Below are 23,332 nucleotides of genomic sequence, written 5' to 3'. Positions count from 1 at the left end.
TCAGCTACCTTGTCATGTTGTTGCTGTTTGCCTTTCACTGAGCTCAGCAGAATATATCTGGTCCAGATTTACAGCAATTTAATATTAAAGCATCTCTGTGTCAACACTGTGACTTTCTGATGGTATCAATTATTTAAGCATCTGGGTGCAGGAATAAACATCAGAGACTGCTTGTCAGGCCCTTGGCATCAGCAAAACTATGACAAGAAAATCAGGGAGTTTTCGGGTTCCTTGAAGAACACGGTTTGCTGGGGAACCCAGATATAAGCATTGTCCAAACTGCAGTGAGCAAAAACCCAGAAGAGTGTAGAGATAAGGGGTGTGGAATCAATGTAAGGTTTCTAGATTTGTGTACCAGAACTTGCAGATTGCTTGAGAAGTCCAAGAAACCCTTAGGAGGGAAAACTGCTGTGTATGTTAATATATGTGGTAACACTACATCCAGGCCCCAGGGCCCCATGGTGATAGTATTGCCAGAGCCTGTTGCCATATTTTGCCATGCCAGGGCTGTGCACAAAGCATGTCAGTCACTATCTGTAGGGCAGGCAGGACTAAAGGGATCCAAGATCCCCACGATCCTGGAGAGATGCAAGTATGCTCCCAAAACACAGAAGCATTCAAAGCAAGTAAGAAGACACAGGATAGTCCAGAGAAGGGAATGCAATTGGCAGCTGAGAGTGTCTCCAGCACTTCTTGAGGTGGTATAAGGTCTGTTATTTAAAATACTGTTGGCTGCAGATGTTTGTGGAAGAGCAAGCTGTCTCCCTCATCCCACTAAGAGTAAGTCCTCTCAACAGAACACAGCTGTTCTGGGGCAGATTTGGGTTTAAATTGGCTCAGGCCAGGTGTCAACCTCCCGCTGGCCTGACAGCATTTCTGCTTTTGCAGTGACTCTCCAGCTGATTTTCAGCCAGTGAAAATACAGTGATTTTCTGTGCCAGCTGTTATAAATGCCAAAATGGACCCAGCAGTAGATCTTCAACTGGGCTATAGCCAGATCTTCCCATGATTTGAAACTGCTTTGTCTAGTAAGGTTCATGAAGAGAATTACAGGCATCTAAACAGAAATTGTTACATGTCCTAAGAACGAGATTCTTGGTGGAAAATATTGAACATTCTATTTTCTGTTTTATATTTTGAAATATGATCCCATCAGTTTACTGAATGAATGTCACATGAGATATTTAATTTAAATATTAAAATTTTGACTTCATCTAGATTAACTATTTCTATATTTAGTATCTATTCCTGGGCACATAACCCAGGAGTTGTAGATGTGATATGCAGACTGAATTTCCATCTTGTTCTCTTACAACTGGACTACATTTTTGAATGATGCATGTAGTCAAAAAATAAATTAGTACAATGGGGAGGGAATAGATTTTCCCTTTTACATTTAAAAAATAATGAAGCTAGATGAGATTTTAATAGAAGAGGCTGAGTACCAAGAGGCCTGGAAAAGGAATATGAAGGGAAGAACGTGCCTGCTCACTGCAGAGTTATGATAAAGGAAGAGGGAATACAAGTGAGAGATAATGTGCAGTCAGACCAAAAAAGGGAAAGCCAGACAACTGCAGGAAGAATATTTTTATGCTTTGGGGAGAAACATACCCGTTTAGGTGCTGGCCAGCGAGTTACGGAAATCCCCCTGCAATGTGGCAGGCTTGCAGTCTTGAGCTATTTCACAGTAAGACTATTTTAGTACATCCTTTTTAACTGCCAATTTCCTCAAGAGTGAGACTGGAAGGAACCTCACTACTCTGGTGTTCAAACAACAATGTCTACCTGTTCTCTGTGAGGAAGACAACTACTGGCTCAGCAAGGGCAATTGCAGTAACATTGAGAAGAGCACTAAATGGCAAGGTTTCTGTTCTCAACTTTGTGACTTTAACTAAAATACGTTGAAGTCAGCACCTCTGACCTCATTAGGAAAATGAATGAAAGCTTGATCAGCCTCTCCTTTATGCCTGGGAAGATGATCGGATAACCGATCCTGGCAAAAACTGCCAGGTGTATAGATTCAGTAAGGGAGGATTCACAAGCTGCAAAACAGTAGGTTTCATCTGAACAGATGGAAGCATTTAATTACCTTGAGGATGACCAAGCACAGGTTGCCCATAGAGGTTGTGGATTCTTCCATCTTGAAGCTGTTCAAAAGCTATATTATCTGAAGATGGTTCATTGGCAAGGTGTTCTGAGTGTCCTAACTCAAGATGGAGTTGGACCATACGGGCCCTGAGGTCCCTGCCAACCTCAACCACTCTGATTCTTTGAGAATTCTGAGAATTCTGAGAACTGTGGTGTGACCTGGCACAGCCAAAATACTAAGACTCAGTATCTCAATGCATTTATTTTCAAAACAAAGGAATTGTCCACCATGCAGAAGAACTATGTTGATTTCTTGCACACAAGTGAAGTGCTTGGAGGCTAGGAGTATAGAGCTGCTAATAATCATTTCTGAGCAGTGTTGTTAGAGAGATTTAGAGCTTTATTACAAAGATTAAATAAGATCTCAGTGAGAGACAAAACAGCCAACTCTGACTCCTCTCAGTGTAAGTTCCTTCAAGTTTTAAGAGTGTCAGGCTGTGTTTGAGACTTTCTGAGAATGGGTACAGTGACTGTCTGATGGACATAGTCTTTCCGCATTATATGTCTTATAAATTTGCTTCATCTCATGAAGGACTGGTTTGATGGCCCTGACAGTCTTTTCCTATCTTCCTCCCTGAGAAGAGGTGCCTTTGCACCCTTCCCTGCTAATGCTTTCATATTCCAGATCAGTGTCCTTTGTTGATGGAAATTATGTACCCCTGCTGGGACATACATCCATAAAGAGACACCTAGATAGAATGAAATAAGGGACACACATTTAGAAACCAGTATTTCAATACTTTCTCATAAAATACAAGGAACTATAGATAGGCAGCATTCCGAGATAATCCAGAGACAAAGAGCTAGGTATCAGGAACTGGGAACTACATACCTAAATCTGTATGAAACTTCAGTGATTTTTTATCTTTTTTTTTTTTTTTTTTGTTATTTCTGATAGAACTATTCTGGACTAAGTGCACTGGTTCAATACTTCAAGCATTGAGAAAATGTGTGTTGGGAGACTCAGAAGCATCTGGAGGATTTATGACCAGAACATAAGGTCTTCTGGAAGTCAATAGGGCTTTTGTCCCTAAATCGTTCGTGTAGCTTTTAAACTCACTCCTGTAAACTCTAAATGGACAGAGTGGAAGGAAGGAGCTTCTTGGCAGTTGTGTTAGGAAGTAAGCAACGATGCCACTGAGAGAAGCTACATTGATCTTTTGCATGCAGAAACCTCCGAATACTTTGCAGCTGTGTTATTGCAGATTGCATATCAGAAATTCTTTCAGTGGTGACCCTCTGACCCTATTAATTATTCAAGAAGTTACATGACTGACAAGGACCATATTTCTTTGATTGCTTGTGGATTCCCCAAAGTCAGTCTCTCCTGAGACAGAAACCAAAAACTTTGTTGTATCTTCTTTGTGAGTATCTGTGCAATGGTCATGCCAATGCACATTGCAAATAAGACTGTGGATAGCTGTTTCACGCTGTTTCAAGGAGAAAGTCAACTTCTGGGTCTAACATTCATCTGCAGCAGCACAGTTCCTAGCAATCTCAGATGTCTATCTAAAAGATGACTAATTGCAGGTGAGACAGTCACACAGAACTGCTGGTGATTCTTGTGTCATAATGGCCAGTGCAAAATTATTGTCTGATGTAATGAAGACAGAAATTTCCCTAACCAAACTAAGTAAGTTTAAAGCTGCACGTTTCTTTCATTTGATTTTGAGTTACCTTTTCCTCTCTTTCCAATCGTCCCCATCCATGACCATCAGATTGTCCCCAACCATGGCCACCAAGTTGTCCCCATCCATGACCATCAAACTGTCCCCAACCTCCACCGCCACGTTGTCCCCAATGTTTTTACTAATCTAATTTCTCTTCATCAAACATATGTTCAGAAGTGATTCTTGAGCGCAGACAGTAACTATCTGAGCCTGAATAAACCTGAATTGTGATCATGATGATCTGTGTAATTCAATTGAATAAGAACAAGCTGCCTAATGAAGTAAGCCATAAGAAGACTTCAGGTTAGTTTGAAATAGAGTTACTGCGCAACCACTACAGGCTGTTTAACAGTCCTTCCTTGCTTGATTCTTAGAAATGTGCTATTTCCACTGTTTCACAAGAACTAATATTTAGACACTGGGACAGGCTGACCTCTGTGGAGAATGATTCGCATTTTCAGGATATTAAAAAAAAAAATAAAAAAATCAGTTCTGAAACAGTAAAAAGGCAGAAGACAAGTTTCAAGCCTTTAGAGATCCTATCCTATTAACAACAATTCTGTCTGTTTTGTAATTAAAAAGCTGCAGTAAAACCTTGTACAAATCATGTGGCAGTAAATCAAATTCTCTAACAATTAGATTGTTAGATCAGGGTAGGGATTATACAGATAATTCATAATAACAGCTGAAAGTGGGGATTGAGGAAATTCTAAGTGTGGAAGAAGAAGAAAGGACTGCCTGCTTTCTCTTACCACTCTGAACAATTAAGAGTTTCATCAGCTTTATGTAATCTTTTCCTCATTTGTGGACTTCAGACTGAGATGCAAAATATTCTGAGAAAATATTTCATAGCTGAGTTTACTAACTACTTGTGTATTCTTCCTCTTGTGTTATATAACATATAATGGGAACTATGGTTGAATCTATGAATTTGCCTACAGTTTCTGATAAGATTTTATAAAATGAGACACTAAAATCAGCCTGCTTTATCTTGGATATTGCACAAAATTTCCTCTGGTGCTCATGACAAAAATTTAAAGATGAAGACAAATTTGTTTAGAGAATTGATCTGTTGGAAGTTTGGATGACTTGCAGACATTAGAAGAGAAGACAAGAAATTTGGAAATAGGTCTTGGAGGAAAATGCAGAAGAAAATACATGAGGAGTTAGAAATGAACAAACCATTGCTGTATGGGTGACTGTATTATGTAGGTTGTGCCACAATACACTGGAGAGATTTTCTGTTCACTTCCATTTGTGTAAGCCAAATTGAAACCAGACAGAAAGCATACCTGGGATTTACACTTTCTTTAATGCTAAAATTTCTTAATGCATTCTTCTTAATAATTTAATTTTTTTTTTTTTTTTTTTTTTTTTTTTTTTTTTTTCTAGTACTATATTTCCTACAAAGAAATAAGAATAATAAGTGATAAGGGAAATAGGCAACTCCAATGTTAATTTGAAAGTTGAGACTAAGGTAGGTAGAAATTCTTTACTCAGGAGATTGTGAGTCACTGGAATATGTTGCCCAGGGAAAGTGAGAGTGCCCCATCCATGGAGGTGTCCAAGGCCAGGCTGGATGGGCCATGGGCAGCCTGATCTACTCCAATGGCAAGGGGTTGGAACTGGGTACATTTTAAAGTCCCATTCCCAAGGCATTCTACAACTGCATGATTGTATGATCAAAAACATAGTGAATTTTATTTGTTCAAACACTGTACTGAAGATATATTTAGGATTCAAATGAATGCTATTTGTTAAGAAATGAATGTTATTTGTTAATAGGCCTCGTGTTAGACTCACAGCATATATAATAAAGCATTAAGCTCTTTAAAAAAAGAATGATACCTCATTGCTCAAACAAGACAGGTTGCCAGGAGCTCCTCAGAGTGGAGTCTAGGTGCAACTAATCCCTGTCTTAGTTCCAAACTTGGTCAGTGATTTGATAAGATACACAGCCACTTCCCAAAGCCAATGCTTGTTTGTCAGAGCCCTTTCAAGGACTTTCACTGTAACAGCTTCATAAACATCTGCCTATCAGAGGCCTCTGGGATATTCACTGAAACAGGTTAGTGAAGCTGAGAACAGAAGGTTTACTGAGACGACAGATAACAGATTAGGAATTACTGCTGATAAATTCACTAGTTGCATTAGCATTAACTATCTTAAAGATAGTTGGTAATTAATTAACAATTACAGGAAAAGGGGTTAGAGCCAGACCCACAAATTCACTTAGTCAGTAAAGTGACACCATTCACTGAAGTGCTGGCAGAGCAGGTTGGATTCACAGTCAGTGAGGTGGGACTGAGCCGTCTGTGCTGACAGGCATCTTGGCTTCTTGGACTGTTAATTAAGGGACAGGAGGTGAAACCAATGTTTGGTACAGAGGTCTGGTTGCTCTTCTGGCTCTGGAATCATAGAATCATTAAGGTTGGAAAAGAACTATAAGATCATCTATCTCCACACTTAGCCCCCCAGCACTAAGCCCACTTAACTATTACCCGCAGTGCTACATCCACGTGTTTCTTGAACACCTCCAGGAATGTCCACCACCATCCTGGGCAGCCTGTGCCAATACCTCACCACTCTTTCTGAGAAGAAAGTTTTCCTAATATCCAACCTAAAAATGACATCTGAAGCAACACCTATGCTGAAACAGCAGCAAGCTGTAAGATCTCTGCTACAACCCAGTCATCACTCAGGCTACCTGGCAAGGTGCAAAACTGCACATGTCCAGTCTGTTCAGCCATATTAGCAAGTTGCTCAAATACCACATTCGTTCAAGCCCAGAGCAAGATAAGCATAATGATTAAAAACAGATTCTTGCTTTAATGACAATTCTTTGCTAATTTACAGTCGTTCTGTATTTTCACAGAATCACAGAATTCCAGCAGGGTTGGAAGGGACTTCTGGAGGTCATCTAGTCCAACCCCCTGATAAAACAGATTTCCCACAGCAGGCTACACGTAGGGAAGCATTCAGATGGGTTTTGAATATCTCCAGAGGAGACTTCATAACCTTTCCAGGCAGCCTATTCCAGTGCTCTGTCACCCTCAAAGTAAGGACATTTTTCCTCACATTCAGATGGAGCTTCCCATGCCTTAGTTTGTGACCCCTTCTTCTGTTGCTGCATATCACTGAAAAGTGCAGTCCCACCCACCTGACACAGGTTCATTAGATATTTATAAGCACTGATAAGATTTCCCAGTGTTCTCCAGATGAATCTCTCAGTCTCTCCTTATGAGAGATTCTCCGGGCCCCAGTCATCTCAGCTGGACTCTCTCCTGTAGTTCCCTGTCTTTCTTAAAGAGTCTAGAACTGGACATAGGACTACAGATGTGGCTTCACCAGGGCAGTATAGAGTGGGAGGATCACCAGTCTTGCTGGCCACATTCTTTTTAATGCACCCCAGGATACCACTGATCTTCTTGGTCACCAGGGCATACTGCTGTCTCATGGCCAACCTGTTGTCCACAAGGACACCCAGGTCCTTCTCTGCAGAGTTCCCTTCCATCAAGTCATCACCCAACATGCACTGATGCCTGAGGTCACTCCTTCCCAGGTGTAGGACTCTACACTTGCTCCTGTTGAACTTCATGAGGTTCCTCTCTGCCCAACGCTCTTTTGGCATGGCCAGGCCTGGTAATTTCCTATACCTGCACATGAAAATGCCCACTGTCTTTTCCAAATACAGTGAAATAGATCTGCCTAATTATTTCAGATTTAGGTGATCTTCTTCCCATGTTCATTTCCTGGAGAATATTGCTGTACATTGTAGTAGCTTTATAGAAATACTGGGAGGACATGCAGAAAGTACGAAAACAACAAACATTGTTCATTTCCACAAGTTGGCATCTTTTTGGCGTAAGAAAATATTGATTTCTGTGATCTTTGTAGGGGTGAAATAATAATAACTTAAAACAGCACAGATGTTACATTCATAAAATTAAATTTAATGTATTTATGTCTCCAGAAGTTGAAATGTCACTGAAAATCACAAGAAGTTAATTAGCATGTCTGATAGATGGCCTAACAACTCTTGAAATAATCATATTTATAAAAAATGATTCAGAGAGCAGTGCAATTAGTGAAGACTGGTTCCTGCAGATTTCTGTCCCTTCCTTCTCCAGTTCTCCTAATGTACCCCCAATGCAGTGTTAGGTCCTTTCCATGCTCCTAGACCTTCTCACCTGCTGCAGCACCTCCAGTTCCTCTGAGGGCAACCTCAGCTGTGATGCAGCTGAGCAGGGACTCTCCTGCATCCCGCATCACATTGTAACTCCTCCATTATCTTCTCAGGTCTATTTCTGATTTGCCAATTTCTGATTTGCAAACCACTGCATAAATAGGCAGTACTTATGAACATGAGTGACTGGCCTCTGCTTTTTGAGAAAAAAAATTCTGCTAATTCTGGGAGAAATAGACCTATGTCTGCGTGTTAAACCTTGGATGATGTTGGCATAAGACTGAAATAGAAGAGGAAATAAAGGGAGGCTAAGGCAAACGGGTTCTCAGAAATGATGAGAGGCTTTTAAAAAAACAAGGGAATTCAGGAATTCAGGAGGATTGTCTTCTTGTGGGGAGCTATACATACAAACTCAGAAATTTGCAGAAATGTTGATTAGGGGAGTCAGTTTCCTTTAATTTTACTGTAGTAAACCCAATAGATGCTGCAGTAAATTCATAGATACTCTTGAGGTCTGGTGAATATAATTTCAGGATGAAATTATTATTCCTAAATATAAATTCTGAATGGCTGGAAACAAAACTGACTCAGGCAGTCTTTCATACATTGCCATACAACATTTCTGCAGTAGGAATATGTCTGTGCCGGGAAACCAGTTTTGGCATGTGACTGTGCTCCTAGGTGTTGTCAGTATTTCTAGAACATGTCTAGAACATTCCCTGTCTCTGTTTCTGGTATCATCTCAGGCCTTGTTGTCAAAGATCAATTTCCGTGGCATCTAAGTTTCATTTTTAAGATGTGGTTTAATCCAGCAGACTGCTCAGTACCACACATTTATTTGCTCACACCCCTTCTCCCAGTAGGATGGCAGAGAGAACTGGGGGGAAAAAAAGGAAAAAAAAAAAGTAGAACTTGTAGGTTGAGATTAAAACTATTTTCTAAGACAGAAAAGGAAGAGAGAAACAAAAGTAGTTATAATATATGTATTTACAAAACAAGTGATGCACAATACAATTGCTCATCACCCACTGATTGATGCCTAAATGGACCCCGAGCTGAGGCTGCTCAACCCCAGCCAGTAAATCATACCCCCAGCCTCTCACTGGCAGGACAGTATGAGAAGCTGAAAACTTAAATGTCCTTGGCTTTGTGCAGCACTGCTGAGCAACAACTAAAACATCAGTATGTTATCAACATTCTTTTTTCTCTTAAAGCCAAAGAGCATCATATCAGACACTATGAAGAAAATCAACTCTGTCCCCAGCTGAAAACAGGATGTAAGATCAAATATTTCACTAAGATAAGATGGGCATCACAAAAAATAATGACTTTTCAGAGACAGCAGCTCTTGGATGGGTATACAGGATTTACAGAGAACAAATTGCTGAAGATCTGCTGTGACTGGAGGAAAGAAAGAGGCCAGCAAAATATCTGGCAACATTTCTTGCACCTGCCAGTTTCTTGCTTTCAAAAACACTCTCAATGTCACAGTGTTGAATGGTGATTCCAGGAGAGTCCCTGCTCATTAGCATCTATCTCAAGATTGTAAACACATATTATGTAAGGACAGTTATAAGAAAAAGTCTTACATGTTTCTTTTTTTTGAAATACGTTACCACAGATTTTAAGATTTCCTTTAGATTACATATGTGGATGCACTCTGCACAGAAAGGCATGCTGTAATTTTCTAAGAATTTTTGCTGTGTCATTAGTCTACGCTTAAACTGACACCAAAGCCAGCATCCGTTGCTCTCCTCAAAGCCCTGGTGTAGCTGCTGCAAGAAGCCTTACCACTTGTGGAGGAGGACTTGAGAAACCAAAGCCCTGCAGAGCAGGAAGCAGGCAGAAATACCCCTTTTTTGTTGTTTTATGTCACAATATTTTATGCCATTCTTGAGAGGAGGAGGGTACAGATAAACTTTTTGTCTTGGATTGGCTGGTGGGCACTAGTGTTTGGATTTGCTCACTCTGCCTTACTGACATATTTGAACTGGGTTTTCACAAGGTGACATTCCTAACTCTCCAGCCAGAACGATCAGTTAATTTTCCTTGACACAGAATACGCTGTGGAGATCAGATCTTTCCTGCTCCTTCGTTTAGCAGAGTACCCCTTTCCTGCAGACTAAATAAATGGCTAGCAATCTAATGGGAAACCATAAATGCTATTAGGTTGCAAGCCAATATCTGATAACAGGAGTACCAATAGATTATTTATTGTCTGATGGTTTCAGACTACGTTTGTGGTAGCGTCTTGGCACTGATCTTAGCGTGCAGTTGCAAAATACATTAGAAAGTCCACATTGTTTAAACATCCATTAATGGCCAATGAAACATTTGTCAAATAATGTGAACAAAGTATGACTTTGGAAAGAGTCCTGAACAAACATGGTTCAGTGCCTTCCCAGAGTATGAGGTCCATGCAGCATAGGGTGGGCAGGCTCCTGGCCGCTGGGAGTGAGAGCTTGGGATGTAACACTGTCTTCTGACAGTGCTTGTGCCACGTCTCTGTGAGCTATGCTCAGCAGCATGCTGACCTTTTCAGGTTTTCTGCCTCGGTGGAGAAAAATACATCTCTATTCTGAGCAAAGAATCAGCTGAACTGGTCAGAAATGTTTCTCAGGAAATTACTATTTGCTGTGTATTCCACTAAACAACAGCATGAAGCAATTAAATATATTTTTTTTCTAGAAATCATTCTCCTAGAAGCCCTTTTTTATCCACAAATATTTTCAGTCTATTTTTTTTAAAGTTACTAAAAAATTCCATCTCTATCACTGCTTTTATTTTCAGAAATCTAACTCCATCACCTCAGCCAGAGATTTACACATTAGATCAATTTATCTCTGACTGTTAATTTGAAGGCAAACATTTTTTAGCTAACAGAATTAAACACTGTGAATTATTCTTTTTAGGATTTCATTACTACATTTTTATTGCAATATTTTAAACAATTCTTATTGTTACACTATCCAACTAACTAAATGTGATAGGCTGCTCCCCTTGAAAACTGATAGATGTTTCAGTCCAGGCAGATACCACAGTGCATTTGGTTTTGACGTCTATTAGTGGCATTATAGCTGAACATTATATATTACGTGTCACCATGTTAGGATTCTTGCTGTCCCCTAGTGGCTAGTTCATTTTCTGAGTTCTGTGCATCCATTACAATTTCTGTCATCCTATCATGAATTATGAACTGGCTAGCAGTTTTATTTACAACATAAACCAAACACAATCTTAAAGAACACCATCAAATATATTTTCCAACATAAAAAACGACTACATGATAAAAGTCTTAGGAAATAATCAGCAATTGCATCTGCATAGCTTTCACTACTAAGGAATATTCCAGGGATTGTGTAGTGCCCTTTCACAACAGCTCAGGGTGAAAAACAGTAACAGTGAAACGTGTTTTTATTGAAATAGTTAGTGATGTTTTGACATTGTGCTGAATTTGCTTAATTTGCTGATACGCTGAAATACACCAGACAGTGGTTTGAGAGGACAGGAGTGGCACAGAGCAACTCCCACTCCTCTGTATCCTGATGTCAAACTCAGCTCTTGCATCCAGAACCTGTTATCCACTGTTTTAGAAACATCTGCACCAGCACAGATGAACAGATGGCAGCACTGCCCTACATGCAGATGTAGGCTATGATAATATCATGAAATGAGATTAGAAGGAGCTTTCTGTGTAAGCCTCATGTCACATTACATGTCCCAAAAGACAGGACCAATTCTCCTACCATAGCAGTGAGAGCAAGTCTCTGCCCAACTTCAGCAGAAGCAGACTAAAACTGGGGATAATGTGAAATCTGGGAAGCGGCTGCAGAGCAGAAACAGCTATTGAAATGTAGTTAGTGCATTAAAACTCATTTAAAACATTTGTGTAGAATGATAGTCTTTCTATAAGACTTTGTGAACACAGAAGAACCATAGGGCAGCTCTCTTGTCTTCTCCATCAGTTAACTGTAAACAGAAGGAATAGTCCAGCAGTGAAATTTTCTCTTGTTACCTCTACCTTGTACAAGTTTGTTTTGAAGCTCCTCAGAAGTGGTAGGACTTCTGTCTTCCTCAGAACATCCATAATGCTCTGCTACACTCACTCTGGATAGGGGAATGTTACAGGACTTAAAATGGGCAGTGTTGCTGAACGGACATGAGAACCTGCTAGGGCAGCTTTTCCTGTTAAGCTTACGGAGTAGAGTGTGGAGCCAGCAGTAAGGGTCTCTCATGAATACCAGCACTGGAATCAGTCAGTGCTGCCAATACTCAACGTTTCAAAGCAAGCCTGACAATATGTGGTGTTCTTCATGAAATTCTCACTTGCTGGCATCACACTGCACTTTACTGTTGTTCATTACAGGAGAGCGCTGCAATCCATAACCAACGGATAGGGAAACTCAGGGGTAGTGGATGGCCCAGTGTTGGTGAGAGTAAACTGTGCCAAGGGGGGATTGACTGGGCTTTTCAGTTCCTTGGGAGTGCACCTGCTGGTCATGAAAGGGACTCAGATCTGGACTCACACTTGTTTCACATGGCTCATAATGGTTATACATCAGACATGTTCACCTGCATTCAAAATTTGGAACTCAGGGAGGAGGATCTGATTATTTTTCTTCAATTACTTTGAATAGATTAAGCTGTGCATTGGAGAATGATAGTGAGGAGACAGAGTGGAAAAAGAGTGTTTGGGTAAGAGAAGTCTGCAGTTGAGGAGGAATAACCTCACGCATCAGAGAAGGGTAGGCAGTGACCTACTGGAGAGGAGCTCTGCAGAGAAGGACCTGGGTGTCTTGGTGGATAACAGGTAGGCCATGAGCCAGCCATGAGCCTTTGTGGCCAAGGAGATGGGATGCATTGAAAAGAATATGCCTGGCAGGTCAAGGGAGGTGATCCTTCCTCTCTACTCTGCTCTCTGGTGAGGCCACATTTAGACTACTGTGTCCAGTTCTGGACTTCCCAATTCAAAAAAGGGTCTGCTAGAAGGAGACCTAGTGGAGGGAAACAGAAATTATTCAGGGCTTGGAGAATCTCCCACATGAGGAAATACTGAGTAACCTGGGTCTGTTAGAATATTGAGAGAGGATCTGATAAATGTTTATAAATATCTAAAGGCAGGTTAGAGGCAAATGGATGAGGTCAGGCTCTTCCTGGTGGTGCACTGCAATAGGACAAAGAGTATTGGCCTAAAACTTGAACACGGGAAGTTCCATAAAAACATGCAGAAGAACTTCTTTACAGTCAGGTTGATGGAGCTGTGGAACAGGCTGCCCAGAGAGGCTGTGGAGTCTCCTATGGAGATATTCAAGACCTGTCTGGATTCCTACCTGTGCAACCAACTGTAGGGTACTTGCTTTAGCAGGGGGGTGTACTTGAAGTCTTGAAGTCCCTTCCAACCCCTGCAATTCTGTGATTCTGTGAAGCTGTGTGAAGAGCGTGGCCAGCAGCACAAAAGAACAAAGTGGGAAAATGGAATCTATTTGCTTGAGTCTGGAGCACATGGCATATGAGATGGGGCTGAGACATTTAGATTTCTCTAGATTCAGAAAGAGCAGGCTAAGAGGACGCCCTCTTCTTGTTTTCAGATGCCTCAACCACAGAGCACAGCAGGTGAAGCTAAACTTGTCCTGAAGGTACATAGTGACAGGGCAAGAGGTGGCACAAGTTAGATATGGGCGTTTCTGATAAGATTAATGAAAAATGTTCACCAGCAGGATGGTCAAACACTGGAATAGACTGCCAAAAGAGGATGTACAGTCTTCATCCTTGCAGATAATCAAAACTTAGCAAGGCTTTGTATTTCATGATCTAACCCAACATTTCTTCAACAGAAGTTAGACTAGACCTCAGCAGTTTCTTCTGAAGTTATTTTTTCCATTTCTATTTATTCCTGTTACGTAGCTAGTAAATATTTCTGTGGTTTTGAGTATTTTGAGTCTTATGTGTAGGAGATAATAAACAGGAGGCTGTCAGGATATAATATGATCAAACCTTAAAATACAGAAAGTTTTTAAAGGGCTTATCTGGCCCTGTTTTCATTCAAACACACAAATATTCAGATTACAGTAGTTTTAGGGCAGTAGGGATGATAGAAGAACAACCGGATTTTCTGAACTGAGATTTTTTTTGCCTAGCTTGCAAATAGGTGTGTCATATACATGTTACATTTTTTCACATGTAAATTTGAATTTCTCAGGCAACACATGATTAGTGGAAAGCCTTAGGCAGTATTTTATGAAGAATCTGAACGATATTAAATTTCAGTGGAAGTTGTACCCAAATATTTATGAAGCTTTTCTGAAAACATGGACAGTTTTGCACAGAGGTTCTAACCTAAATGATAGTACTGGACTTCCTACATTAATGGAAGTCCTGTTAATTTTAATGAAAGTGCTATTTACTTACTAGAGCAATATTTATATATCTGTTGGTGAAAATTAGTACAGTATGCCCAGTCTGGAGGGGTGGGAGCCATAATTTGAGCAGACACCTTGTTGTACCAGTATTTCCACACTGGCAGAGCAGAGGGTTATGACCAGTTTGTGTAGGTGCTCTTGTTCCCATTAGTGCTACACACTGCAATACTTGAGCTGTAGTGCTTGCACATGAAAGTGTTAAGGATAATAGTTAATTCTATTTTAATTCTATTTTAATAACAACTATTCTAGTTGTTATTTGATTTTTGTTTTTTTGGGTTTTTTTGTTTGTTTTTTTGTTTGATTTTTGATTTTTGGCAGGCTGGTTATTAACTGTTCCATCTGCTAGCTACACCAACAATAATGAGCATGCTCATTCATTCTTTAATTTTCCCATAACAGCAAAGAAGAATAAAATAAAGAAAAAAAAACCACCAAAACCTTACCACACTTCTCCACTGTTACGTTGTTGATACAGATCCAAACGTAGACCTTATTTTTTAAGTCAGTGGAAGTACTGTATGGTTGAATTTAAGCATATTGAACAAATCACACATAACTGCCTCTATTTTATTTGTACATTCACAGATGGTGTAAGGAGCAATAGAATGGAATAACAGATGCTTCTGTGCTCTTTTTTCAGTAAGTCTTCAACCAAGCAGTGAAACTATTTTTTACAGCACTAAAATCCAATGCAACTAATATACTCATAATGGATTTTTATGATCCACTCTTGTATCCCCAATGGCTCATTTGCAGAGCTTAATGCAATTTTGTGAAAGCTGAAAAATGTAATTCAGAGCAGCTTCCTGGTCTAAAATCACATTGATTCACTAATTCACTGTTTACAGCTTCTTGTTGCAGACAAGGGAATTTCTTCCAGACAAGGCCTTTCTAAGTAAGTAAAATATAAACCAGCCAGAGACCTCAGTTCTTTAGCTGAAATAATCAGGAAAGTGTTTAACCACAACTGCAACAAGCCTCAAGCACAATATAAACTTAAGCATATGCTTAAATATTCTTTCTGAGCAAAAAGACTTTTCAAATTAGTGCCAAAGAAAGCTGAGAGGAGCTTGTCTAATGAGACGCTGAAGGAGGCAAACTACCCAAACCAAAGTGTGTTTAATTCTTCAGTGAAATTTTCGCTTGATAGTAAAATAAAGTTTTCTTTGGATTAAGTTTTCCTGAGTGTCCCCAGGCAAATGTGTGCCAAGTCTCTGGTAATGATCTTTCTTACAAGTCCTGTTAGCTAAGAGGGAACGAAGCACATAAGTTGTGAGAAAAGCAGCCAAGCGTCTAATACACACACAAAATGAGGAGCAATAAAAATACAACACAAGTAGCATAAAGCGACCACAAGAACAACAGACCATCTGTTTATCTCATCCAAAAATGCTCTGTCAAGGGACACTAAACATCCGTGAGACACAGATGTTTATTGCAAAAACTTCTAATGCTCAGCTCTGGTAAAATCTCACTGGACAAAAATGAGGATTTTAGCTGTTTTAACAGGTGTGAACCAAAAATTTCAGACTTTTTGTAAAAAAAATATCCACGAAATGTTGGTATTCAATAATCATAGATGTAAATTTTTAGTTTTCTTTAAACAAAACTAAAGCCTGTGACTTTTCATGTTTAGCTGACACTGCATACAGTCCTTCCTTCAAAGCCTGAATACTGCTGACAGAAAAACGTGAGGCTCTGCTTCCCTCAAGGCCTAGGTTCTAGATCCAGTCCTGTCACCGCATTTACTGAAGCAGTTCAGGGACCTCAGTAGGATTGGTAAATCATTCATGCATGTCTTGCAGCAGCCTCAGATAAACATTCCTTTTTTACAGATAAAAACCCCACATTTTAGGGGAATCAGGAGGCTTCAGCAGCAACATCCAAAATCTAGCAAACCCTCTGTTTGCTGTCTGAGCCTGTCAGTACTGACACTTTGACAATCAAGTTACACTGATGCCTGAAAGATTTCTCCCAGGCATGTCCAGAAGCACTTGGTTCCTGCTACTGCATGGATCAGCTTGCACATCAAGACTAAACCTGTCAGCATTCACATAACTTCTGCTTCCTCCCCTAGCCTTTTTAAAGAACATTTCTCATGTGAGCACAGAGACACTGGCTGCATTATTTTCCAAGTAAAATACAGTTTCTTCCTTCTGGAGTAAGCTGAGTGTTGTAGTTTAGCACAGCAGGTAGTTCAGCTCCACACAGCTGTGGGCTCACTTCCCCTCAGTGGGATGCAGAGAACTGGAAAGAGGTAGAACAGAGAGTTCAGATATAGGATGGAAAATAAAGTAAAAACAATAACACTGATAAAGAACCTCCAAAATAAGTGATATACAAAGCAGTCGCTCACCACACACTGTCTGATGCCCAGCCAGCCTCTGAGAAGCAACACCTGCTTCCTCTTTGCCCCTGGTGAACTGCCCCTACTTTTAAGGGTCAACATGTTGACACATGGTATGGAATACTCCTGTCGTCAGCTTGGGTCAGCTGTCTTGATTCTATCGACCGAGCTCTGTATAAGCCCAGCTCATCAACAACTAGTGGTAGTTATCAATTGGTGTGTCATCTACATTATTCTCACACTAAACCCAAAATACAACCCCACACTAGCTGGTAGAAAAATAATTAACTCTATCCCAGCTGAAACCAAGACATATGGAAAAACATCTTTTTCTTCCTCATGGCTTGACATGGGAGATTTTGTCTCAGTTCTCTCACTTTCCCAGCTACTTTGCTCTAGTCATCAAGCAAGAGGCTCTTTGATGTGAAGTACATTTTGAGGAAAATGCCCTAGCTCTCCACATGAAGTCTTGCCAAGGGCAAAAAATAAATAAGGTAAAGGTTTGATGTGGGCTGACAGCAGTTGCATAGCTTGGAATCATCCTCTGGAATGGCAATCCAAGACTCAAATCCTGATTCTGCATTTTTAATAAGCTACTTCCAGCTAACTAATCTAACCTATTTTAGAGTAGTTTTTGTCAGAGTTGTTGTTTGAGTGAAAATAAATAAAAATATTTCATTAGAACTTCTTTACTGTCAGTGCAACAAAGCTTTGGAACAAGCTGCTCAGAAAGGCTGTGGAGTCTCCTTCTCTGGAGATATTCAAGACTTGCCTGGACACCTACCACCCTGTACTGATGCATGTGGTTATTCCTCCCCAGGTGTAAGACTACACTTGCCCTAGCTGAACCTCCCAAGGTCATTTATTGACAACTGAAAAAAACAGCAGGGAAGTGAGAACTGAAAAAAATAAGAAAAAAAATAAATCACTTCTGCCAGCTCCCTCAGAACTTATGTGTACATCCCATAGGTGTCCACAGACGTATATGCACCAAGTTTGCCTAGATGATTTCTAACCAGATCCTCCCCAGACAAGGGGAAGGCATCATTTCACCAGATTCTCTTACCTCCAGGATCTGGGATTCCTGAGGGCCAGTCTTAGCAATATAGACTGAAGCAAAGAAGACATTCAGTAACTCTACTTTCTCAGGGTTTTCTGTTAGCAGGGCATCTCAGTCAGCCGCAGGCTCACATTTTCCCTTATCTTCCTTTTGCTATTGATATACTTATTCTTGATTTCCTTAGCCAATTTTAATTCCAGGTGGGCTATAGCCTTCTTCATTCCATCACTGTATGCCTTGACAATGATCCTACATTCCTCCCATGTGGCCAGACTTTTCCCATGAAATCAGCCTCTGTCCTGAAAAACAGCCCATAGTATGTATCTTGGACATTTTTGGGGGATATGTGTGTTTTAGTAACCTCAGGCAAAAGAGAGAACTGGAGCCAAGTTTTCTTCAGCCTGTGTATTGGCTATTTGGTGTTGGAGGAGAGGGCATCTCAAAGCTGTGTTGGAGGCACAGAAGTGATCAAGGTCACAGTATAGGCTGTGAAGGTTCAGTGTGTGCAAAGTTTCATCTCTTCATATGACATCAGCATCCAGGTTGCTTTTTGCACCTCTCTACCCAACATGCTGCCTGTTGGTCTTTCCAGTCAGAAGCATGTAATTCCTACAGCATTTAAGTCCCACTGAAGAATTTCTACAGAAGTGATTAATTGCAGCTTTGGTGCAGTGACATTTGGTTGCCCCTCACCCTCATTAAAGACCTTGGATTGCATTTCTTGTTCAAAATAAGGCACAACGATTTGACTCTAGGGAAGAGAAGCAAAAAAAAAGTTCTGGAGTGTTGAGTCTTGTGATTACCTTCATGTAGGTTCATGAAGTCTCCTGCTTGAGCAGACATGATATCTCTTCAGAGGAGCTAGGGGGTGTGGGCTCTTCAACATGCAGACGTAATTCAGAAAAAAGTTTGGACGGGTTATTTTAACGATACATGATGCAAGCATGGATGTTTCCCAGACAAGCTGCAAAAGGCTTGTGAACAGCGCCATCTCCTGGAAATGACTCTTTATCAGACCTGGGAGAACATTGCTTTGCTTTGATTTTATAGGTTTCTTAAATGCAATTATTTTTTCATAAAACTACTGTCATTCATTTTGATGGTAAACAAAAGTCTTGTGCTTTAGTTATGGTATTCCCATGCTTCAACCATTTTGCACATCACACACATCTGTTTCCAGTACATGCCATGTAATCATGAACCAAATGTGACCCATGCACAGTGCAGATATATCAGCATAAAAACTGAGAACATACCTTCTATTCTGACACCTTCTATGTCCTGTCCTTCTATGACTCCAAGATGGGAGGGAGCGTTGATCTGTCTGAGGGGAGAATGGCACTATAGAGGGACCTGGATTGACTGGACTGATGGACAAAGGTAAACTGTATGAGTTTCCATAGGGCCAAGTGTCTAGTCCTGCATTTGGTCACAACAACCCCAGGAAATCCGACAGGCTTGGGGAGGAGTGGTTGGAAAGCTGCCTGATGGAAAGGAACCTTGGTGTACTGATGGACTGACAGTTGAATATGAGCCAGCAGTGTGCCCAGGTGTCCAATAAGGCCAATGGCATCCTGGCTTGTATCAGGAATGGTGTGGTGAGCAGGACTAGGAAGTAATCCTGCCCCTGTACTCGGCACTGGTGACACCTCAAGTACTGTGTTCAGTTTTGGGCACCTCAGTATAGAAAGCATGCTGAAGTGTTGGAGCAGGTCCAAGGAAAGGCAATAAGGCTTTGAGGGGCTTGGAGAATACGTCCTATGAGGAGAGACTGAAGGAACTGGGGCTGTTCAGTCTGGGGAAAAGGAGGCTGAGGGGAAACCTTATTGCTCTCTTCCAATGTCTGAAAGGTGCACCAGGGTAAGTATGGGCTGGATATCAGAAAATACTTCTTTACATAAAGGGTTGTTAAGCACTGGAATAGGCTCCCCAGGGAGGTGGTTGAGTCACCATCCCTGGCATTTAAAAACCGTTTGGATGTGGTGCTCAGGGACATGATTTAATGGAGGGTTGTTAGATTTAGGGTAGTATGGTTAGGTCATGGTTGGACTCAATAATCTTTAAGGTCTTTTCCGACCTGAGTGATTCTATGATTCCTCCTGAGAGGCTATTTGCCTCAGAAGGCTAGCTGAAACCATTTTGGGCTAGTAATTTGCTCTTGAATACTAGCTTCACATGGTAAGTTTTTGGCACTGGGGGACTCCAGGAGCAGTCTTTGTCAAGCAGAGCCCAGCACTGCCCATATCATATGATCAAAAAATCGTATCAGACCAGAGCGAGCTCCAGCTGCTCCAGCAGGGACCAGTTGCTACCAGTGCTGAGCTGCAAGTGACATTGGGTGTGCTCTGGGAGTGTGGTTAAGAAAGGGGAAATCTGTTGTGCAGCAGCAAGTGGGAGAGAGGAGTAAGAAATATGAGAGTAGCCTGCAGACCCCAAGGTCAGGGCAGGAGAAGAGCAGGAGGTGCTCCATGTGCAAAGCAACAGCTCCCTGCAGCCCTACAGAGGCCCATGGAGAGCTGGCTGTCCTCTTGCAGCTGATGAGCACCACGCAGAGCAGATCTCCCCGTGCAGCCACAGAGGAGCACACAGTGCAGCAGTGGCTGTGGCCTAGAGGAGTCCGAAGATCATGGAAGGTCCCATCAGGAGCAGACCTGGGCTGGGGGAGGATGAAGGAGAGGCAGAGACGAAGTGTTATGAGCTGACTGTTGCCCATGTTGCTCATTCCTGAGCCACTTGAGGGGAGGTAGAAGAATTGAGGTTGAATTTCAGCCTGGGAAGAGGCAGAGAAAGCAAAGTGTTTTTATCTTACTTTATATAGTTCGTAGGACTCTTGGCAGAAGGTAAGTAGGAAATCGTACATTTTTCCTGTTTGGAACAATTTAGAATACTGTTAAAGTATTTCTTACCATAAATAAAAAGTCAAAATTTATATTTTCTTTTTCTTCTCAAGCAGCTGCATGAAATGTGCCTGTTTGTATCCTTGCAAGAGATTTTATTAAGGAACTATTTATCAGGACTATTTCACTAGAAAACAAAAATGGAAATAAACAACATGATCTGAATAACTATGTTTTTTAGATGAAGCTTCCGGCAAACTTTATCACAGCAGTGCTCTATCATGCAAACCTTATCATATTGAGACATACAGACATCTTCAAATTTGACTAATAGCCAGTTAATTATTAAATCTGTGGGGACAGTTTGAATAATACTGTTGGAAGTGTTATACTTGGCAATTTGGAGGATTTTACTATTGAAATCTAGACTGCTTGCATTGTCCTTGTTGGCTGTTTTATTATGCCTTTCATGGTTTTGTGACTTCTGTTGAACTGTATTTGAACACACACTCAGCTGTCTACTAAGAAGTAATTTAACTAGTGGTAAAATGAAGTGCTACTGCCTTTTCTTTTGCAGATACCCTAGTATTTTTACTTAACATCTTCACTTATAGTTGGAGATGATTCCTTACTCCACCAGCAACACTCAGTGCTTGAGAATTTACTGAACCTTGTTATCAACAGACAAAATAAAGATTCAAGATGGAGCAGCTAGCTGCTGAGACAGGGCAAGATGCTCTGCTTTGTTAGTTTTAATGCTTCAACCAGGCTATGTTTCAAGTCACATAGGCCTGCATGTGGGCACGTTAGGGGTCTCAGAGGTATTTTTGTGACCCTTGGAGAAAAAAGAAAATCCATCTGTGTCTTAAGTTTTATCATTAAGACACTGTTAACAATTTTGCTTCTTCTCAAAGAGGTGGGAGTAGAGTGTGTAGTTTCCAAAGTAACATTTTGTCATGAATCACTACCACTGAGCGGGTATCAGTTCATTTGGGATCTCAGCTCATACCCCAGTACTGCCTTATTTCTGTTTCTTGTTCTTCTTATTCTGTGAATCTCAGGTTGACCCTTTCCCAGGACACTTCCATCTCTGCTGTATTCTCTTATATGTCTCTCACAAAATGTTACATTACTGAGGTCAAATAAAGGACTTTCAAGAAAACTGTTATTCGATTTCCTTCATTGAAAGGGAGGAACAGCTTTAACAGAATAGCACTGCAGTCAGGGTTAGATCAGCTCAGTCAGATCAGCTCAGGTCAGCTCCACTGGCAATGTCCTGTTGAATACATCCCACCTCCTGCCCATCCCAGCCAACTGGTCTTGGGGGTTTGGAGAGGCGGCTGTGGTGCTATGTCAGCGCTGCTTGCGGACAAAACACTGGTGTGATGTCAACCCTGCTCTACTCACAGGTGCAGAGTGCAGAACTGTACAAGCTGCTGTGGGGAAAGCAAACTCCTTGCCAGCCAGACACAGTACAAAGATACAGAACTGAGCTCAGTTTCATTGCAGGTGAAACACAGGCACTTCAATAGAGATGTACTAAGTGCTATGCCCAAAGTCTTTCTGGATTTGTTTTGAGAAGATTAAATGTACAGTTAGTAATGTACAGTTAGTAAATAAATAATTGTTCTTATTATTTTAAAAAAAAAAAAAGTTTTTATTGTCAAAGAAAAAAAACCAAACAACATAACAAACAGCCCACAAGTGAAACAGAACATAAACTGCTGTAATTGCTGCAGAGCTGCTGTTAAGTAGCAGGAAGTGGACTGTGCGACATCTGTGCCCTGTGACCTAGAGGACAGAACTGTGCCTCTGCCAGTGTCTGCTCAGCATGTCTTCTTGTGGAATTTGTCATTCTGCTGTGTCCTGACAGCTGTGTGTCCTTCTCCAGGCTTAAAGAAGCCTGAAATGGGTACAGTAATACCCATATATCAAGATATTCAGAGAGCTAACAAGTGTTGTCATGTGTTGCGTGTTACTGGTAGCTTCTTCCATCATTTTTCATTAGTGACTGCTAGGATGGTCTCTTCTCAATTAGGTACACAATTAGGGACCTTTCAGTGTGAGTGACAATGCCTGGACAGAAATTCATTAGAGATTAGTAGATGATGCACAAGCAGAAGAGTGTGATGAATAATGCTGGCCAATTAGGGCTCTAAATTCTCTCAGCTTTACTAATCCTCTTGTGCAATAGGCATGGCTTGCTTGCTTTGAGCTTGGAGAGGTAAAGAGAAAAGCAGTATGAATGTGGAAGCTATGTCTTTCTGGAAGAACTATTCTTAAGCAGTAAGGAAAAGTAGTTTACCAAAATGAACTGAGTGCTACACAGATAGGACCACTCCCTAGAACTCCCTTCTTGCTTCAATCAGTGGACTGGGAAGGAAGGTAATGCTCTTCAGACCATTGCAAAACATAATTGTCTCAGTGATATATGGAAAACAAGGTTGTTTCTTGGGTAAAGAAAGGCAGTCCCAGCGAAAGCTGCCCTCTGTAAGAGACGTCCAAGCACACCAACAATTCTGGTGGTGTAAATGATAAACAGTACTTTGTGCTTCAGGGCTATCCCACGGACTGCAAAGCCACAAGGCAGCCAAGTGAGAAATGTGAGCTGATCATGCCCTTATTCACAGTGCCTACTGAGTTGGGAAAGGAGCAATGAGCC

This window comes from Centrocercus urophasianus, unplaced genomic scaffold, assembly GCF_019232065.1.
Source record: "Centrocercus urophasianus isolate 14NV4802_14NV808 unplaced genomic scaffold, USGS_Curo_1.0 seq_25, whole genome shotgun sequence".
Lineage (NCBI taxonomy): Eukaryota > Metazoa > Chordata > Aves > Galliformes > Phasianidae > Centrocercus > Centrocercus urophasianus.
The sequence above is the reverse complement of the archived record's forward strand: the minus strand, read 5'-3'. Positions refer to the sequence as shown.